This window comes from Eleginops maclovinus, chromosome 10, assembly GCF_036324505.1.
Source record: "Eleginops maclovinus isolate JMC-PN-2008 ecotype Puerto Natales chromosome 10, JC_Emac_rtc_rv5, whole genome shotgun sequence".
In the NCBI taxonomy this organism is placed as follows: domain Eukaryota; kingdom Metazoa; phylum Chordata; class Actinopteri; order Perciformes; family Eleginopidae; genus Eleginops; species Eleginops maclovinus.
The window spans coordinates 19,124,778-19,148,149 of NC_086358.1; positions in this window are offsets into that span (position 1 = coordinate 19,124,778).

The window sequence follows — 23,372 nt, forward strand, 5'->3', positions numbered from 1 at the left end:
AAAGGATGAGAAAAGAAACAAATAAAAAGTCAGAGTGAAGATGGAAGTAGAGGAGGAGGACATGAAAGGAGATTTAAGATTAGGGAATGGTTAAAAGAAATGAATGGAAAAGTATACAGAGAAAGAACGAGCGGAGAGCAGATAGGAGAGGAGAGGGTGATATGGTGCAAGGAAACAAGGAGGTGATACAAGTAAAGGGGAGAGAAAAAGAGATGGGGAGAAACAGAAAGAATTGAAGTGGATGGGCAGAAGAGAGGAGACGAGGTGAGGAGGAATTATGATGACACAAGAGAGGAGAAAAAGTGGGATGGAGAGGAAAGGAGAGGAGAGGGGAAGCGCGAGGAGAAGTGGAGAGCCTCTTTATGTGTGACGCATTCAGTCATAATACATAAAACCAATGCACCATTATACTCCACAATACTCCACAATGTGTGTGTGTGTGTGTGTGTGTGTGTGTGTGTGTGTGTGTGTGTGTGTGTGTGTGTGTGTGTGTGTGTGTGTGTGTGTGTGTGTGTGTGCTGAAGAGGGCTGTTTGCCGTTCGCATGTTCATGCAGTAATTTTGTACTTGGGTTTTTCTGTCCCTGGGGTTGTGCGTCATTGATCAACCTCTAATAACTCAACACGGTTTATTTCCATTAATTTGTTTACCAAGTTATGTTTTCATGGGCATAATGGCGGTCCCCATCTTAGTTCTGGTATGTCATAATCTTGATTGAAAGGGAGCCCGTCTTTAACGCTGTATCCAGTTCTCTTAACCGGATACAGCGTTAAAGACGGGCTCCCTTTCATTTCTATAAAAGTTGCTCAGTGCTCAATGGCCCAACTCTCGAGAACAAAAATACACAGAACAAACTGAAACTTTGACTTTAATGTATCATGCCAACTGTAGGAGCCAAAATGCTTGTTTTGCCATAGCTTATTATTTATGTTATAATCTTCATTTCAGTTTGCACTACATTTAAAACCTATTAGTTACCACTTCCGGCAATTGTCACATGGGTGTGGTTTAATGGTATTTAGGTCACCGGTTTGATGCCGGTTTCGTGGAGGACAGAGGAGAGAGGGGTGAATTTGCTCTGACACTTTCTGTTGACCGTGTGGTCCTGTGATGAAATATTGTATGTTTTGTTTGTCTATTAAACACCATGCCCGTATTCTGATTATGGAGCGCGTCACAGCGAAGATCACACTTTTAGCCTCTCAGCCGAACTCATAGGCAGAACACCAACAGATTTCACATAACTATATTAGGTTAGTTGAAAGTGATAATATTAAAAATGACTATTTAGAAATATTAGGTTCAACTTTATATTAATGCTTTGAACTAACCTAATAGACTTATGTGAAATTTGTCAACATAATACATTTAATTAAATTCAATGTTTCAGTTTATTCAGTGTACCCAGATCTTCCCTGAGATGATCTTCATCCATTTGGCCCATAGAGCATGCACACTAACTTAGGTAATTTTTCCTAGACTTCTATATAATTGGACTTCTTTTGCAGGATGCAGGTCAAAAGCACTTCAACAGTTGCTTCACTCTTTAGACACAGAGTTTGCCACTATGTGCAATCCTATGTGGATTTAGCATGTATTTTTATGTTAACACTTCATCATTTTATGTAACTCTGTTGTTTTTTATTACAGAAGGAATTTGTATCCATGAAAAGAAAAGTTTAGTGACTGTTTTACTGTTTGAACTGCATGGTTTATTCTGCCGCTGCTTTTACATTTTTATCTATTACTGTAGCCTACTGTATGTGAAGTGAACATTATTTTAAAGTATAAATCATCTACTTAAAGATAAATAAAAGCTTGTAACTATTCATTAAAAGCTCAAATTGAAAAGCCGATTATCTACACAAGGAAAGAAAACTTTATGAAAGGGAAAGAAAACTTTCATTCAACCCCCAGCAGATTGAAACAGCTTAAAGACCAAAGGGCATTATCGTTACATCTTAAAACAAAAAAACAAAGACTGTAGACGGGCCCTGGTCTTGCTTCCTTTGCCTAGTTACAGCACAGACAGAGACAGTGAGGAAAGCAGAAGCATTTTAATGGATGTCAGGAAAGAATCAATATGGGTAAAATGATGGGTTATAGACAACCGCAGCTGCCTTAAATGTTGCCCATGAATCATAGCATTAGTGATGGAGGATCAATGCAGCTGAAGATAAACTACTGCCAGATCTGGTCTCTACAATCGTGGCTTGGCTCGTACAACCTTTAACATACTAGTTATTTCCCTGGTGCAGATCCGTCAGTCATGTGTCGCCCTGTGTGCTGTCTAGTATGAATGCCGTCTCAAATTGCTTTTATGAACTAGTCATAAAGCATTACATACTCACTATTGAGCAGCTGTAACACAGAACATTGTCATTATGGAACAAAGTCATCATTTGTCATTGTAGAAGGCAGATATAGATTGCTGATCACCTTTATCTTTATAGAGTATATTAAGACCTATGTTGCAAAATTCCACAGTAAGAGTAATAATAACTCCAGATCCATTTGTTTGCTTTGGATTTATTCAGTTATTTGTACAAGAGTGACAATGGCTGTACTGCACTATAAGGGGATTTTACACACACACACACACACACACACACACACACACACACACACACACACACACACACACACACACACACACACACACACACACACACACACACACACACACACACACACTCAAATACAATGGTAACATATAATTAATATTTATGAGAGGAAAAACCCTCGTTCGGACCAGACGCTGCTGAAAGGGTTAATGTCAGACACTCATAACCAGACCTGAAGAATATTCAGAGGGGATTTCCTTTCCCACCCACCACTGTGATTGTTTGTGTGTGTGTGTGTGCGTGTGTGTGTGTGTGTGTGTGTGTGTGTGTGTGTGTGTGTGTGTGTGTGTGTGTGTGTGTGTGTGTGTGTGTGTGTGTGTGTGTGTGTGTGTGTGTGTGTGTGTTTGTGTGTGGTTACTGAGCTGCACAGTAAGCATCCACGCATTTCAGTGCATCTTGAAATTGACATTCAGTTTGTTGTTTGTGAGTGGATAAAATGTGGGTGGAAAAATAATTATGCATATTATCAGATCTATACAAGTTGTACAGGAAACCTGCTGCAACAACTTAGTCATATCTTAGTTTTTATCAGACAAATTATTTGAAAAAAAAAATGCTGTTTAAAAAAAGCATTTAACCTGTTCCATCTAAAATTGAAAACAAATCCACCCTAAATAAAGTAAATTATTCGGAACAATAAAGGCATTGCGTATATCTACAAATAAGCAATGAAATGCTTGGTGCCTTGTCTGGATTTTACGTTTTACTTAAATAAACTATTACCCGGGTTTTTTTCTTTTCTAGATTAGATGCTAACCAGCTTTATTTCATATCATGTATTATTTTATTATTAAAAGCATTAAAAACCTTCTTTACCATGCCATTTAGGTCGATACATATGAAGATGTGACATTTGCTATATTTATATATAACTTTATTTACTTTTATGGCAATAAGTTTATAAAGGATTTAATATTTAATACAAAAAGGATTTCTGACAATGTGAGAATTGAGGATCCTAGCACAGAAAAAACCTTTTGTTGCCACACAATTGAGCCTTAGACATGTGGTACTTTGGATTTCCATTTTAAAATGGTACATACTGTATTCCGGTAATAATTCTTAAATTCACAAGGTTAGTTGGACAGTGTTTGCATGGCAGCAACGAGCTAGATGTGCTCTTGTGTTTTTGCTTTATTTATTAGAGATTTCTTAATGAGTCATTATGAATAGATCTTCATACTGCTTCAGTGTAAAGAAGATTCTGTTCATTTATGCTTTCATTTGGAACACTGAATATGAAGACATAACCCTCCCCCATCGGTGACAGATCCACCTCTTATCATTCACGTTTTAGTTGAATAATATCTAAACATTCATATTCCTACTCATTCATTCTCATTGAGCCAGAGAATTTGGAGATATGGATTCAATATTTCCTGTGGCGTAGCGACCCCTCCTCCTACCCTCTGTCACCTCCTCATGCTGTCTCCGTCTATCTTCTCACTTCTTACTCTAATATGATTCATACCTCCAATTAGCATACAATCAGCCTTCATAACATTATCTTTATTTCTTTCATTCATATCATTTAACTGTACAACGAGCCCGGGGATATTTGATTTGTCATTTTATCGACTGGGACTAATCGATTTATGTTGAATCATCCAGCTAACCAAAGAAGAACGAGAAAGAAAAAGCGTCCATGTTGGGAAGCTGATGGATGGTCTGTTTGTGCGTCTGACAGTGTGCTTTGGCGGAGCTTCTTGGGAACTTCAACACTGGGTTTAGTTGTGTTTAGAGCCAGTCTTGACATACAGGGGTCAGGGTTTAGGTCCTGGGTTTGGCAGAGGTCAGAGTTGAGTTAAGTTTGTTCACCTTTCGACCCCCAAGTTCAGCCAGTCATTAGTAACTGTCCTCAGCTAGTAAGCTGCTTCAAACGCCTCAAAAAAGGTGAAACATTTTCTATCAAACAGAAGGATGGAGCCATATGCAGCCATATGGACAACATGCAAAACTCAAACAGGAAATAAACTGTCAGACACCTCAGGCCACATTAGCAGCTGTTAACATAAAACCCTGAAAGTGTGGGTAAGTAAGGAACCAGGTTTTTGACAAAGAGGAACACATGGAATAAAGAAGACAATATCTCTGGCTCTGTTGCATTATTATTATTTTGTTATTAAATATTGTGAGTTCAACAATGCAAGTGAAATACAAATTCACTGGTGTAGCCAAGCTTGAATCGCTCATTAATACTTGGGACATCCACATTTTTCCTCACTGTCACCACCAAAAGTTCTGTATGAGTCCTTAGAATCCCCAGAATTTCTAAATAATAAATCAAAATCAAACTCACCTAAATGATAAGTTATCACCCTGAGGCTCGATACAGCAAACTGAATAAATACGCCAAGTCAAACAAAAATGTATAAGGAAGTCTGTGCTAGTTAACATACCAACCAATGAAAGAATGCTAATACTTTGTGTCAAATGTATATAATAAAACATGTGTTTTTCATTAGCCACCGGTTATTTAAACAAAGAGAAAAAAACAACATCACACAGACTGCATGCTACTCTATCCGAAATGTAGATATTCAAAACTGCTTTTCATTTACTTCATTTAGTACATTCTTATTATTTATGACAGATTTTTTATTTGCAGATTTATTTCACATTTGTATACTATTTTTTTAAGTCATTTTACAAATCTTTTTTTGCAATTGTGGAAGGTGTTTTATGTACAGATGGATTGCTGATCTGGTCACACAAATATATTGAGATAAATGAACTTCCATGCAACACGTTCAGTGTTTGAATAGAAATAGACAGTTAGATGAGATGTGTTTGTTTATCATCTGGCTTTTTGTGTATTAGTATTTGATCAAAGGTAACCTCAGCCTGAACATGATCCACCAGTTCCCAAACCAAAGGGTCCAATTAACCAATTAAGTCTCCTCATTAGCTCACATAGCTGTGTTAATGGACTTGTTGAGCAGAGAGAGAGTCAAAGCAATAACTTGGTAATATGATTACACACCGTATCAGAAAGAATAGAGGGGGGGAGTAAGGAGAGTCATCACACTAATAATCTGTGATTATGTGTGTGTGTGTGTGTGTGTGTGTGTGTGTGTGTGTGTGTGTGTGTGTGTGTGTGTGTGTGTGTGTGTGTGTGTGTGTGTGTGTGTGTGTGTGTGTGTGTGATCGTGTGTGTTTCTATGGACGAGATTATATCAGAAGCTAATTTATAGACAGACATTTTTAATAAATATGGGTTGTATTTTAATTTGTAATATCAAGTTTCAATATGGTGATAATGGCCTCAGCAGGAGAGGGTCTCTGGCCTGCACCGTACATGTGTAAAGGAACCTGTCATTACTATTAAAAATACTGGTGTATATTTGAGATTTAAAATCACACTGAAAAAACTGAAACGTAGTCTTAAATTAAATGTATAAAGTCATCACATTTCACATAACTGTATGAAGTTAGTTGAAAGTAATAATATTTTTCTAATTAAAACTTTAAATAATTGCTTTTAACTAACCTCATGCAGTTATGTGAAATCTAATACATTTAATTAAAGACAACCCTTCAGTTTTTTCAGTGCAGAATGCCTTTTAGCAACGAGTCGTTAGGCTAGTTAGCTATCTAACTCTATCATAAATTAGAGGATGGTGTCCATTCATTTAGAAAAAATGCTCAAAGAGAGTTTAGGAAATGAAACTGCTCTCAGATTTATATTCAGAGTATTTCATGCATATCCCTAAACACCATAGCAGTTCCTGTATTCACAATCAGAAACCGGGGCTGATGTGTCTCTTTCTTCAAGAATGATTAGCAGGACGTCATATTTCAAATTAAACAGCACAATCTATCTCTCATTTTAACAAAGCATGAAATTGTGAAAGTTAAAGTTAATGAAGATGATCAGACATCATAACGTTATCAATGATGTCATCAAAGTAACGGTGGAGATACACATGTTTAATAATGCCAGTCTCCCATTTAACAGCCTGTAAAGTTTTACAACCCTAATTCAGAATGCACAGTGTGTGTGTGTGTGTGTGTGTGTGTGTGTGTGTGTGTGTGTGTGTGTGTGTGTGTGTGTGTGTGTGTGTGTGTGTGTGTGTGTGTGTGTGTGTGTGTGTGTGTGTGTGTGTGTGTGTGTGTGTGTGTGTGTGTGTGTGTGTTTACATAGATCAGTGGCTGCTCTCAGGCTATTAGAGGAGGGTCAGGCCTCGGAGGGCTCCAGTGGTTTAATGCATTAATATGTCTGTGTAGATATTATGGTTCTAATGGGCTTTCACTCATTAAAGAATTTGCTCTGAAATATTGCCTTGATAAGACGACACAGTTATAAAATCCCAAATAATTGCTTTAAATGGAATATTAAGAACTAATGCTATATTGTATTTGAAGGTGAAGATCAAGCGAGTCTGGAAACAGGGATGTTGCACTAACCTATATATTATACAATTTCTTCCTGATATCAATGTGTGACTGAAAACATATAGAACATGTGAACCCTACATAATCACACAAGCATTTACATAATAGTAAATGAAGGGTTCATGTTGATATTATTTCTGCTTAGTCTATAATATGATTGCATTAAAATCAGTTACTGTAAAAATCTAAAAGGAGACCGCTGTGATTATGTCATTCATCTTTCATTATTTTCATCATACTCTATTCATTATTCATTTCGTTTGTCTTCATCAGCACTTTCCCCTTTGCTGTAACAATGTAAATGTTCTCGCTGTGGGAAGAAAAAAGGATAAGACTTCAAACAAAGTCAGTATGTCTGAACTGCGCCCACACGTTCCTAAAGTCTGAACTGAGGGAGATGAGAGGCCTTGTCACCAATATCTGTAATATTCTGAGCCAAAGCAGCAGTTCATTTCTTTTGGAGGGACAACCATGGATGTATGAAGAAAGGATATAGCATTGGAGGCTATGAATCCTATATGAAAGTTGCTCAGTGAGGCATGAAGCCAAAATGGCCTGATCTGGGCCCATGCTTCTTTCTTAAGCCCCGCCTCCCAAACACTCCCTCACATCAAGTCTTGGCTCAGTACAATGAATGGTTGATTCATGGTGTATGATTTTGCTTAAAAGCTGTGATATTACAGCAATTTAAGTTTCTGGGTATAAACACCATCTTTTTAGATTGGCTGCTGCTCACGGTGCTGCATTTCTCAGAGGAACTTTCAGGTCTACCAGAGATACCACATTTTATCTCTAATACTAAACCAATATCAGTCTGACCCCGTTAGGAAGTCATTAGACGTAAGACATATACTTTTCAATCATTAATCAATGATCCGTCAAATTGACTTATTCAAATATGATGCTTGCAAGACTTTAAAACCCTCATTTTTATGGACCCTTATGTTGGTGGGGTCATTATTAGTTGCAAAACAACAACAAAAGCACATAAAGGTGAAGACACAGAGCTGATGTGGGACATTAATAACTGCTGCTGCGGTGGTTAATTATTTTGATGGACAGCAGCTTATTGCTGAGAGAAGCTCCACATATGATTAATGCTCCCGTCGACTAATGGATAAACTTCCACCATGTTTGTACAACCTGACACAATACACACAAAACAACACAAACACACACACACACACACACACACACACACACACACACACACACACACACACACACACACACACACACACACACACACAGGACATGGTTAGCACTAAGGCCTCGTGTCTCAATGTGACTGCTGGTAGTAAATTAAATAGCGATTAGTTGAGGCCATTTTTTAGGCTGTCTGACACCAGATCAGCTCCTGGGAGGTGCCTGGAAGATGAATGGAGCGCTCCACAAGTACGAAGTCAACAGGTGAAGATTAACTGGCTTTAATGATGCCATTTGCTTAATGTCTTCACCATTTACTTTCTGTTTGTCTTCTCTTATACCTCTAGAAAAAAGGAAACTGTGATGAATAGTTGGCCGAACGTTCTGAGAGCTGCCTGTTTAGATTCATTTACATTAAATACACAAAAATGATGGGCTAGTGCTGGAACATATATCGCTATTATATCAATATCGTGATATGAGACTGGATATAATCTTAGATTATCAATATTGTGATATCATCTCATTTAATTTTTTTTCAAATATGTACAATGTCTCTTGATATTTGAGAAAACTACCTTACTGATTTAACGAGTTATTATATCCACAAAACAGATCATTTGTCAAAATGTTCCTTGGGTTTTGTGAAAGAATCAATGGTCAACCCTTCAATATTGTAAAAATATCAATATCAAGATATTTCATAAAAAATAGTGTGTTGTATAATGTTCTTGATATCACCTTTAGGATGAACCTTACCATACTGTAACCTTAACATCTTGACATAACATAAGGGTTTTAGGACAGAAGCAGGAATAAAGTTAGAAAAAAGTCCTGCACTCAAAATGTTTGGTAAAAGGTATCAGAAAAGAATAACCTACATAAATGTAAAATGTCAAAAGTCAAATTATAGGGAGATTGTGCTCATGTGAGGGATATATTATGGTTTCATCAATGTCTGAGCAGCATGCTCATGTTAAAGCTGAAGGAGGTGGATATGTTTCCCTCCCTCTCGTTGAACACGGTGTGAAGTGAACATGACACATAACATCACATCACTGTGGAATGGTGATGAACTCTTTGACCTGTAACACTGTGTGGTTAGAGACCTCCATTAGTTCAGCATCCCCATCATTTCCAGTCACAGCTCTCACTCTTAAACTCACTAAGGGAGGGCTATTGATGGGGCTATAAGAAAGACACACACACACACACACACACACACACACACACACACACACACACACACACACACACACACACACACACACACACACACACACACACACACACACACACACACACACACACACACACAAACTCACATACACATGCAATATGGTTATGCACCTATGTGTACAACAGATACGCACTTTCTCTATCTTTCTCTAATGACCTAATCTTTCTGATATGAGGAAGGCTTTTTTTAACTCTTTATTGCTGTTACAGGACATTAGCATTAATGTTTTCTGATGATGATCCAGAAGTCAAATGTCAATGGTGGAGCCCGGCTCAGTTTAATGACTGAGGCAAGGGATCGCTTTAATGAGTGGAAACCAATTAACTCTGACCCGCTGATCTCTGGCTGCTCCCTTGTGATCCTGCAGACTGCTGCGAATGATAAATAGGAATTGCGAGATTCCTTCTGCAATTATATAGCCATCGCTTAAAAAATGGGATTTTGATCCCTGGCAATATCCTATTAAGCCTGGGGAATATACTCAGGGTTACATTAACTGACGAACATCCTGAAACTCTGAAATAAATCAATCAGTTTTACACATTTTTACCAATAAATAATACAACTGGGCGTCATGTCTAATCCTCAGTTAGCTTTTTTTTACATAGAAGACACATAGAGATTTTTATCACTTTAATTGTTTTTTACATGTTATATATATATACTGTATGTTCAGTGGCTTATCTTGAGCTCAGGGGAATGTAATGTTTCCAGCCTTATTGATTTGGAAAGACAAGTACAACAAAGGTCATTAGCATTATATGAAAGAACTCTGATATCTCAGCAGGAAGTCTCTGTTTGTCTGTTTTTTATATTTAACAAATTCTGAAAAAAAAGTCTTGTTTCCATTTGAACTTTTCAGATGTTTGCTTTCATGTCAAGGTGTGTTTTGCCAATATCAATGCAAACACAAGAGCTTATGTTAACATGCAAATCATACAGAGCCAAGTGTGCACACACGCACACAGACATACACAATCATTGGCGCAAATGCTGGATGTATTGTAGACATACCATACACACACACACACACACACACACACACACACACACACACACACACACCCTCCCACAGTTGGACATCCCTTACTCTTTGCTCTTTTGGATTTTGTTTTTTACTATGTAAGGCCCAATCATATCACTTGCTCACCATATCCTTCATGATCTTCTTGGAAAATGTCCCTGCATTCAGTATATACAATATGTATCCATTTAACACAGCCTCCACTATGATCTAAATGTTAAAATGTCAAACCCTGTGAGAATTACTCTGTTTTCTTTTACACTTACTAATCCATGCACACAAACAGAGTTCAGATGAAGGTGACTCAGAAAATCAAACTGCTAGAAATGACACCAATCACAGGAAGGACAAATGTGAGAAAGAGGTTTGGTTGTTGGCATACTGAGATAGCAACAAGGCAGCGAGGACGGCAGAGAGCGGTCTGGCTGTGTAGAAGACAAGGATCAGGGAGGTGGATCCTCCAGCAACCCTCCAGCAGAGAGTGAGTAACAGCAGCTCTGCCGACTCTTTTAATGCTTCTCTAGAAATCAAACATGATTTTACCCACAATTCCACACATAGTTTTAAGTTAATATACAGATTTGTGCATCTGTATGTTTGTTCTTTGCCTTTTTCCCAGATGTCACCCCAAAGCATGTCCCTATGCTGCTGCTGTGAGCTGGTATTAGCTGTCAGAGTTCAGCGCAGATGGAAATGCTCTCTTCTGAAACAGTGGCGAGTGGCTCATTTCACAGAGTGGATTGTAGAGGGAGCAAAAAGGGGGGAATTTTTTCTCTTTCTCCAAAATAATATTCATACGTATTTCCGTGTATGTGTGTGGGTTTCAAGTTTTGCTTCATCTGAATGTTTTATTATGGGGAACATTTTTCAAAGTCAGAGTAATCACATTGATGCAATTTGACAGCATGGGGAAGTACAGTGGCATTGCTTTTCACCTATACAATGTTCAGATGTTTGGAGGTTTTTCTTTGTAGTTTGTAGAGTTTTTAGCGGGAGAAAACTGAAAATAATAAAATTAAATATGAAACACAAAGCTTCCCATCTATTATATTCCCCAAAAGACTTATCACAATTAATTCCAGAGGCATTATAATTCCAGTAAAGCATTATTATAAATAGCAACAATCAGATTATGGTAATGTTCCTCTGCGCTGTCTTGTTATTTCAGTGCCCTCTTTCTGAAATGTCTTTGATGGTCACCCTCAATAGAGGAAAGAGCCACCTACACCGAATTACCAAGAATAACAGAAACCTCCCACGGCCCGAGGAGAAGAAAGAAAATCTGCCGGCCCAACAGCAGCCATCTCCCACATGGTCATCTTCATCCTCCTGTGTGAGCGTGTGTGTGTGCGTGTGTGTGTGTGTGTGTGTGCGTGGTGCGTGTGTGTGTGTGTGTGTGTGTGTGTGTGTGTGTGTGTGTGTGTGTGTGTGTGTGTGTGTGTGTGTGTGTGTGTGTGTGTGTGTGTGACTGTGTGTTGGGGGTGCGGGGTGACAAGGGGAATCTGAGGATGTGGGTGGACAGTGACAGGTCCTGAGAGTGCAGGAAGGTAGAGAGACAATACGAGGGAATGAGAAGAGGAGAGAGGGCAGAGCAGAGTTTTAACACGTTCATGTTTCACGCCTCATTTTTACAAACACTCCGTACTGTCAGCATTTTCCTTCTTATTTCCCATTCACTTCTCCTTTTCATAATAAACATGTTTGGGTTCATTTTTGGTTATATTTTCTCACACGGCTGCAAAACTTCTCTATCATTTCCAAGAAAAAAGCTGAAGTGTAAATTCTTAAGAGGTTTTTTCAGAAGTAAAATGTGTCAATGTATTGTTTTTAAAGGAAAGCATCATGCTATGTTTTTGGATTGTCTAATTTATCTGTAATACATGCAAGTAGCTCAACAGTATGAATTCTTACTTGTGTTAAAATCCTCTCAGTTCTCCAGACATCAAGATTTTAGCCACAAATTCCTTTAGAAATCAAAACTACTAAAGAAAACTAAAATAATAAAATGTGTAAATCCTTGCTTCTATAAGTATGAGATTACATAATTCTGTTAACACACTTAATAGGAAATCTTTAAGGGAGCCAAATCTAGTAATATGTATCTGTTTATGAATTAATCCTGTAACCTATGCTATGTCTAAAACAATGTCACAAGCCTATGAAATGCTTTTTTGGTGAACCAATAATCAAAAATATTACGTTTCAAATACAGAATAAAAAAAATGTTTCATAGTTTTTACTTGATGGATAACTTGAAGATAAATAATTTAAAAGTAATAATTGTAACAATCACGACATGAAAAAGAAAACCTCAAAAATGAGTATTTAAGAATATCCTAAAACAATAGTGGCGTTAATGAAATTATTATTAGCTGTGTACAGAGCAATGGAAGAGCCGATTCAAAGTCCTTTTATAAAATAATCTTTTATTGATATTCACAGTTTTCCTATTTCTTACATAGTTAACAACAATACATTCATTAGAAGTTCAATTGATTCAGTTATTTTACTCAGTTGAAGTCATATCCCTGAGCTCCCCATTAAAACAAAAAGCTTTAATAGTTATCGTCTTCTTGCTGTAACTTTATCACCCATAGCGACACATGAAACAACACAAATATAAATATATAACACCATGCAGATTTGGGGCCAAATCACCAAACTTTATTTGCTGTTAACAGGAAAACAGTGGAGCACAGAGGGATTGTGTGAGGGAGCGCAGTGATACATGTTGATTGATCTTGTGAGGAGTTAGCTGGAGGGGTCCGGGGCCCCCGCTGCTTTCGGCCCTGCTGACACTGGAGCTGCTGCTGGAATAAAGCATGGTGTCGGAGCGGCCGGCGGGCGTGGGCGCACCAAGCGCTCGGCCATCAAACCCCAAAGGCCTCCACTTTGTCCTCCCTCCCCCTCCCTCTTCATTGTTTTCTCTTCTTACTCCTCTTTTTCTCCTGTTTGCTTCATTTCTCTTTTCTGGACTTCCGTTACTCGCCTCTACTTCCTTTAATTCCTCCTCCCTCCTTTAGGTCATGAGATACATTTTTTTCTTCTTTTTAATTCCCTCCTCTGAATTTTTCCTCCTCTCTTTGACTCCTTCATTCCATTATTCCTTTCTTGCCTTCTTTACAGTTAACCATATATCCTTTAACCTTTCCTCTTCTCTCCTTTAGATCCTTCTCTTTAAATGTTTTTTCCTGATATTCCTTGGTTTCTTTGTCTCCTCTTAAATTCAGATTCTCTAATTGTTTTCCATTCTTTACCTCCCTCCTCTCCCTTAACTCATTCTCTTCTTTCAACCGTCCGCTTCTCCTCTCCTTCTCTTTTCCCCTCATTCCTTTCCTCACTCTTTGCTTCTGTTGAGTTGAGTTTTGCTACTCCCACACTAAATGTATCCAACTCACTTCTCCATTTCCTTTCCTTCTCTCGCTGATTCCCTCTTCCCTTCTGTCTTTACCCTATTTACTTCCTCTTCTTCTTTGGTGTTATTGTATACCTTTCTGTCTATAAAACATCAGCAGTTAGTGAAAATGTCCAATGTGAAATCTTCAAATGTCCAAAAGTGATACCATCTCTTCAGCAATCTCTTTCTTTTCTTTGCCATATCCTCCACCTCCTTCCCTTTATTTCACCTCCCTCCCTTCCCTCCTTTCTCTCCTCCTTTCTTTGCTTTACTCCTTCCCTTTTTATTCCATTATTTTCCTATCTATACTATATATATATATATATATATATATATATATATATGCTGGACACGCCACTGTCTCCTTCTGTTCTCTTCTATTATCTGGCAGGGCTTTCAGTCGTCTCTCACTTCTCTGCCACAGTGTGCAAACATTTTTGTGCCCGTGGGCGAGACAAGAGAAATACATGCAGCATTATCTGAGGACGTCCCCGCAGCCAAACCGTTTCCTCATCTGAGTTTGTGGAGGCGGACGAGAAACATTCCTGAAAACGCGAAACATTCAGATGAGGCTTATTAACGCTGGGGCTTTTCAAACGCTTTCAGTGTTCTGCACAAACTTAGGAGCTTTTGTGGTGGCTCGGCTATTGTCAATGGACTGCTCACAAAACCAGCATCTCATGTGTGTTGGACTGAGCAGACTCACTGTGGTCCAAACACACTGCTGTCAATGAACTACTGTATACAGGGAGCATCATATGATGTGCATTGTTAGCAGGTCAAAGATTATAAATGCATTGTGCAAGAATACCACTGATGATTAAGAGCATTTAAGGACTGATGGGAAGTTAGAGAACAGATTTCTAAAATTAGTCAGTCTCAGCTGCCACACACACACACACAGTCAGAGTCTGCACAGGGGGTGTGTGTTTTTATTGCAAACAAATGTTCTGTCAGGAAAAAGACATGTCTTTCAGCTGTTTGTGTCTGAAAAATAATAATACAAATACAGTGAGGTGTATGCTCTACTTTTAATGAGTTAATGTTTGATCACAATGTGGGTCTTATTTTTGGCTATTGGTTTTAACATTGCACTCATCAAAGTTATTGTTATGATTATGGTAACACTAACCTCATGTAGAACTATACAGTACCAGGTTTCCTGAGTGCGTATAACTTTTTAGAAATGTAGGAATATTTTGAAAATCCCTATTCTGCTTTTTGGGGTTTTCCATTTCCTTTGTGTGCTATAGGATGTTGTGCATGTATATGGTCTCTACATCCCTGTGTTTCTTCCAGAGGGAGTTTCTCTGATACATACAGGTAATGATGTCCAGGTTAAATACCTCTTGTGGACATCTGTGTCTTTGATAATATCTTAATAGTATGTGTGAATTAGCATTAAAGAGACCAGTTAATTCCCTGTCAGCGTTCATCTTCACGATCTGGCAGCACATGATCTACAGCTAGTGACAAGCGACACAATAAATACGGCCTGTAAGACAGGGGACAGCCTCATTAGTCCCAGCTTTCATTACGGCCTGACAGCAAGTGTTCGTGTGTGTGTGTGTGTGTGTGTGTGTGTGTGTGTGTGTGTGTGTGTGTGTGTGTGTGTGTGTGTGTGTGTGTGTGTGTGTTTGTGCGCGCTAATGTGCTAATGTGCCATCCTTTCATTGCTTCTAATGCACTATTACTATTATACATACACGTATGTGTACATGTATATTTAAAGGTGTGTGTGTGTGTGTGTGTGTGTGTGTGTGTGTGTGTGTGTGTGTGTGTGTGTGTGTGTGTGTGTGTGTGTGTGTGTGTGTGTGTGTGTGTGTGTGTGTGTGTGTGTTTCATTATCATTTGAGTTCAGGCACTGGGAGAATGTTTAAAGGGTTTTCCTATGGACACTCTTATCACTGTGGCCTTAGCTGCTCTGTCAGCCAATATGCCACATTAATGTGTGTGTTTGTGTGTGTGTGTGTGTGTGTGTGTGTGTGTGTGTGTGTGTGTGTGTGTGTGTGTGTGTGTGTGTGTGTGTGTGTGTGTGTGTGTGTGTGTGTGTGTGTGTGTGTGTGTGTGTGTGTGTTGTAGATTCATTTTTCAATGTGCAAGGCAATCCGATAGACTTCAACATGTGGTAATGCTACAGTAAGTATCTAGCATAACCTTTGCAACCTTACTGGTTAGGTCAAGGAAATACAACTTGGTTAGGATAAGAAACAATAGTGATTCCGCTTTTTTTTTTAAAGGAATTATGAAATATCCATCAACCTGCTTTGTAGCTCTTCATTCTGTTATTTGACTTTTTACTCCTATCTCATTAAACTCTCCATTAAAAGCAGCCCTGGATGTAGAGGGAAACATGTAGCATCATAGGGTAAAGCGGATACTGACCAAGCTGCCATATCAGATGAGTTTCGAATATGCAAACTCTGAGGCCTGACTTGAAGTGTTTATTTTATGGTTAGCGATTGACTCTAGGGATGATGGCAAAAGTGGGGTGCAGAAGTTTTCATTTACGCATTTAGCTGGAAACTGTTAACCAACTACTGAGCCACTGAATGTGCACACTTACATGAAAGCTACTGAGATACAAGCTAGCAATAGCTGGTCACTATAACTAATTGCTAGCTTTCTGGCTAACTGGCAGTAACTAAGTAAACAGATCCTTTGTCCTAGCAATATTTTTCAGACAGAAAGGTTCTTGTTTTCGGTTAGTTGTTGTTGGATCCTTGATGTTTTTGTTAGTGAGAGAGAGTGTTCAGGTTGTTTTGCCTTGCTTCACTTTGTTTATACCTGGTCAACTTATAATAAAGGACTTTTCTTTAAAGATAGGTACGTTGGTGTCCTGCACCAATGTTTCTTGGGTCCTACCTGCTCTAATCTCCAGCGTGACACCCTATCAAGTTGCAGCCAGCAGTGCATTGGAGACGGCAGTGTTTCCACAGTGGAACCATGCTGTGCAGTGTGATGTGAGATCAGTCAGACCACAGCACTGCCGTATAGTGAGGAGCAGAGGTGGATGGTGATGGGGACGATGACTGTACACATACAGCTATGACACTTTAATCTGGAACTTTACAGGGGCGGCTACATGTTTGTGTTTTAGTAGGGTGGGAGGCTCTACTGACACTATTTACAATAAAAAAGAAGGCACAACTGACAGAACTCGTCATGTTCAGAGTTTATTTTGGGGGACTTAAAGGACTTTTAAGTATGACATAAAGAAATAAAGACAGGCTGTGTGCCTTTACATGTGTGTGAACTTGTGGTGAACCTCAAGTTGTGGGCTATGAATGCATTATGGTGAACCTCTGCTACAACAACTGTTAGCTCTAAGCTAGCCCGCAGTGATGCACAGTCTGTCTTGAGTGTGCCTGTGTGGTTGTGTTCAGCTCAGCCTGACTAAACTGGATTTATTCTATGATCTCCTTTTTTCCTTTCCTGCTGTACATGTATAAAGCAGATTTATAAGGCTGAAGTCTGAACAGTTTAACCCCCTTCAAAGCTGCTGTTCCGGTCTTCGGAAACAAGGCACATCTCTGTACAACGTATAACAGAGGTTTTCCACTCTGCAGCTCTTCTTTTATCTGTTTCTCTCTTTTCTTTTCTCCTCTTTCTTGGACTGATATCAGAGCGCTTCCACTAGCTTTCATGTCTCACATAGACAGTGATGAAAGCTGTTACGCAACAAAGCTAACAGTCATGGTTGCAGCAGGAAAGCTGCTTTAAAGGAAAAATTATGGATTTAAGAGCAGTGACTTAGGGGTAATGATCTTCCACCTCCAGAGGTGGTCATTGGTGTGTCGGTTAGAAAGACTGTCCTGTTGAAGTGTCTTTGAGCAGGACATTGAAAGACCTGCTGCTCTGCATCAAAGTGTCTGCTCAATGTTTCAAGTGCAGTGCATGTGCTGTGTCTTTGAATTTGTTGAAATAGGTCTGTCAGACTAGTTTGAACAAAAATAGCACTAAAAAATACAAGACAGACACAAAAAGGCAGAAAACAGAGCACATAAATATTCACAAATACTGCATATATTTCACAACATACAGTGTCTATATTGTGGATTTATTTTAAAGGAATAGTTCAGGATACAAGTAATTTTGTTCTTTTCAAAAGAAGATAAGATAATTAATGTCAACCTCATGTCTGTGTGTTGTACAAAGCTGGAACCAGGAGGGAGTTAGCATAGCTTAGCATGACTACAGGAAGCAGGGGGAAACAGCTGGCTTGGCTTTGTCCAAAGATAAAACGTATAACCAAGCCTGCCCTCTGCAGAAAATAATCATTTGTAAAATATATAACATATGTATTATTGAGCTTTAGCAGTTTGGTGGGTGTACTGTTCTACCTTTGGACAGAGTCAAGCTAGTTGTTTCCCCTGCCCATAGTCTTTATACTAAGCTAGGCTAACCATGTCCTGACTCCTGCTCTGTAATCAACACAGAATGAGAATGAGTTATTATATTTCCCAAAATATAGAACCACGTTGATTTTTTCTATAGTATTCTGTACACCTTTTGCAATATTGAACTTATTTTTACTGGGTTGTAATGTATTCCCATTATTGCTACTGTAATTTACCACAGGGGGATTGTTGATATCATTTTACATGTATTTTAAAATAAAAGGGAAATAAAACCAGAACAAAGAACTAAAAAATGTGAATCAAAATCCATACGCATATACAAATATCTCTAAAAATACATGCTTTGACTTGAAATATCCTCTGCATACATTTTTGCTATTGTAAGTGTTTGCTTAAAGGTTTTATTATTTCACTGGGGATTAATGCTGGCTCCTGCTGGATGAGATATTGTTTGTGGGATGTATTTTTCACGTTGAGGATTTTTTTCCATTGTATCTTTACTAGGCAGTAGGAATAATAGAAATTGTGAAGGATGTGGGAGAAGCATCATCTCACAAAATGGTCCAAAAAAAGGTACACGGGGTAAACTGAGGACAGGCCATGTGAACGTTCAAAACATATAAAGTTTTTTAAGAAATCTAGATAAATCGATTAATTCAAATGAAACAATAATACTATATATAAGAACATTTCAAAATACAGTATGAAAAGAAAAAGGTCTCTTGTCGCCCAGTAAAAAAATGTTCTCTGGGATATTTGTGGTTAAAACTGTCAATGTCCTATTTCAGGTGTACTGAATATTTTATTTTTGTTGTATTTGTCCAGACAGCCGCTCAGGTGTCAGACTGGCTGACACCCTCCTACCTAAATGATGCTTAAATTTGAAAATACTGCTTGAAAACAAATGTCAAGTCAAGTTTTTAGGCTGTTTTGTGAAGCCATGGTTTAAGGAAGAGTACTCCATCATATGGACTGTCTGATATTAAACATGAAACTATACGTGGGGCATTGAAACACTTTCAGAATACTGTCAGTGCTCCAAATATGGGCATTCAAAGTCAACAGGCCTGCATGTGGGGGCAGCCCTGTTGTTGTTGATCTGTCACTTAAGGATGGGTCAGATTTAAATCTAAACCAAATTAGCTTTCTCACTTTGACAGCTGCACACTCATCGTCTCTCTCCACCCTTACAAACATCTACACAACATGCATGCACTTGGTGTACTCCCACACAGAGAAAGTATGTGGGCAACAAAAGCAAACTGTATGCAGTGTGGGTTTTTTCTTGATGTGTGACAATTAAACAGGCAAGGAATTGTTTATTCACTCAACTAAACTCATGGCAGGGGTAAAACATGAGTGGGAATTATTGAAAGTGAACCAGCTCGTATTTTGTGGAAGAAAAATGATGATGTGTATTTTTTTTAGAAAGGTGTATTTATGCTGGATCAAGACTTTCAAATGCAGAGAGCGACCTGAAGTGACCTGAACATGACATTAGTATGCTTTGGTTGTAATAAGCCTTTGCTTTCTTAAGTTTAAAGAAAATTAGTTTTTTTTCTCATTAAACTTGACCCAAACTTACTTATGGTGATCATTAGACATAATTCATGTAGTCTAAGGTCACTACTGTAAACTGATTGTAAACTAACTGTTTACTCAGGCACACTGTCAGTATGTATAGTTATCAATGGTGGAATGCAACTAAGTATTGTTGTTCGGGACAGGTCTGCCTTCTGTTGAGGAGGCAAAACTAAACAAGGAGAAGCAGGGCTCAATTTTATTCTCCATACATCTGGATCAAACTACCAGAAAAGGTTTACTGCAACTCCTACCTCTTTTAAATCCTATAACTGTTCATAAATTATACTCCTCTGTTACTTTTATTCTTTTATTTATACATGTCTTATTATATCTAGCTTTTTCCATTTGTATTCTCTTGGCTTGTTAGTGTTTTTTAAATGAATATAATTTTATATTGTGTTTATGTTGCACCTTATTGCTTATTGCCTGTTCTTGAAATGTGCTACATAAATAAAATTGCCTCGCTTTGTACGGTTCTAGAGTGCTATTTTGTCATTCTTATACTTTATTTAATGTTATGCTGATTCATATTTCCACTCCACTATATTTTGGAAGAAAAGTATTGTACTTTTACTCCAATGCATTTATTGAACACTTGTAGTTACTAGCTACCATTTATATTTAAAAACGCATGTCATTCTTTATATGATATGATGCTGTACTGTATTTGTATCTAAAATTGGCAAAACTTTGACAAACTACAACATTTAAATGTTCTTACATGTATTTGTCAGTAATTCAAACCTTTAGAATTCAGGACTTTTACTTGTGATGGAGTAATTTCAGACTAAAGTATTACCGGTAGTAGTTTTTATTTAAATAAAGGATTTGGGTACTTTCAACACCTCTGATACTGATATCAACAGTGTTGGTCCCTTCTGATTATCTGGATCAGCCGCCGACAACCACAGATACATCATCTGTCTGTCGGTATATTTTAGGGACCGTAATGGGACTTCCCCCGGGCTATTGCTGCAGTATTTTAAAATTAGAAGGTGAAGACAGATGACATATCTTGCACATTTGTGATAATTATAGATTATTATGTCATCAGACTACTCAATTTGTAATAAGGCATCATAAGAAGACAATTATATTTATGTTGAGATGCGTAATCTGTAGCCAGCTAGCGGTGTGGCTGATGTCATGGCGATGTTGGTCGGTCAGCCCACCACCAATATATCAATACAATTAGATGGATTACAAAAAATGTGGTACAGCAGTTCATGGTGTCAAGTAGCGCCATACAACTTTAAGTGATCATCTGGCTTTTCCTCTCAATAATGTTGCCATATTTGGTTGCACTGAAATATCTTGCTCATTATCAACATTCATGTTCTCCTCTATTCTCTTCCTTACATGTGGTTCAGTTTTGGTGCTAATTTGCCAATGTTATCATGCTAACATTTTTAACTAAGGTGGCTAACATTGTACCTAGAAATCATCAGCATGGTAGCATTCTAGTTGTGAAAATCTACAGGGCGGATCAGGAAGTTCAAGAAGACTCTTGACCGGCAGATATAATCCAGGCCAAAATGTTTACTGTAGTTACTGTATGGGGCTGTATGGGCACTGAACTCAACGGCATCCAACACCTCTGAGATGAGTCTTTATGGTGTTCTTAGCAGGTCAGAGACTACATTACCAGCTCCAAAAATTATGTTGGAAAGCCACTCATCCAGTCGAGCTACATAGGACAGCTCTCCCCCTCCAAACAGAAACTACACACAATGCACTACAATTCAACATAAATTGACACATGCAAAAAACAAAAAGCACACTGAGGTTAAAACGAATGCAACATTTTCCTCATGGTGTTGCACTTCTTGGGCAATATTCATGTATTTTTCTTAACCATAACTATGTATATTCTCTAACCCTGAGTGTTTAGTTGACTCACTAACTGTGGCTGTGACTCGGCATGCAAAGCGCTCTTCCACCAATCCAAAGGGTGGTTTGATCCCAGCCCCTGCAGTCAACATATCAATGTGTCCTCTGTATGAATGTGTGTGAATGGGTGAATGCTGACTTGCATTATGTAAAAGTTGTCCCAATGACTGGAAAAGTTCAATATACTGTAAATGCAAGCCATTTACCAAAGGCTAAAGCCTTTAAACTACATTCAACAGCATCTGAAAGTGCCATACGGTTAGACTTCAATGTAAAAATGACTTAACACAAATCCATAGCAGCGGAATTAATTGGAAATATCTTTTAATAGACATCTGTTTCCTCTCAAAGTGGGATATCCCTTACTCTTACTGTAGCTCTATTGAAACACACCAGCTTTTAGTAATTTGATTTCAAATGCCAGGAACAGTCATTTATATCATCGTCTCACCATATCTTTCTTGACAGGTTTTAACATGCTTTGCTGTGCCTGAGTTTATACCATATGTCCCTATATACAATAACAATTGTACACTTCCACCAACAAGACAAACCATGTGAGAATTTCGTTTTCCACTCCTTTCTTTCCCACTTCCAATCCACACACACACACACACACACACACACACACACACACACACACACACACACACACACACACACACACACACACACACACACACACACACACACACTCAGGACATGGCTTTAATGATAGGTCTGTTATTGACAGGCTTTATTGACTAGCGTGCTGATTAATGTGTAGGATGTGTGTGTGAATGAGACACTCTGAAGCTATTTAAACACTTGTCTCATTAATCACACGTTATGTTGGATGGAAAGACACGTAACTACTTGTGAAGCAGGATTGATGATATACCAAAGTATGAAACACAAGCAGGAGGAGCAGTGGTGGTAAAAGTGGTGGTAAAACAGTTGTTATAAAAAGTGAAAGAGCTTTAGAAGGTGTAGGTCCTGCACAGAAAGCAGACATCTAAAACAGAAATTAGCTTTCATTGTGCCGTCTGAGAGTAAAAACTATCCATCCATCAGTCCATTTGTCTATCCATCATACCAAAACAATAAAGCAATCAGAAGATGTCTTTATTTCAGTAGTTCACCATAATCTCTGGTGGATAAATGATGAGGATGACTTAATCTCAATTTATGATCTGGACTGGTGATGGATGTTTTTATAGCTATCTGTCCCCTGATGTCAAGAATGCAACTTTGTAATAATATTATGTGTTGAAAAACACAGTTTTGTTTATCCATTTGCTCAATAAAGGTTTCCTTTGACATCATCAATGAACAGTGAGTGTGTAGACAAACGTCTGACACCCTCACCTCGGTACTAACTATATTTAGATCACAACATAATGTGTCTCAAACACACAAAATGGAAACTACATTCCACCAAATTGCCCAGTATTATCTGTTGTCTGTCTGTAAACGGTCTCCACCCACGGAGGGACTTTTACCAGATCCAACAGAGAGAGTTAGGGGGGGGGGGGGGGGGGGGGGGGGGGGGCACAATTCCCCATGAGGCCACAGGAGGGCACACAACTCTCTCAGGACTAATAAACACGTCTTTAAAAATGTGCATCAAAATACTGATGGAGTCGAAATATGTAGAGAGAAAAATATACTTTTTTCATATCATCAACAGTGCTATTTTATGTTAGTTTTATTTTTGTGTTCTATTTTACATA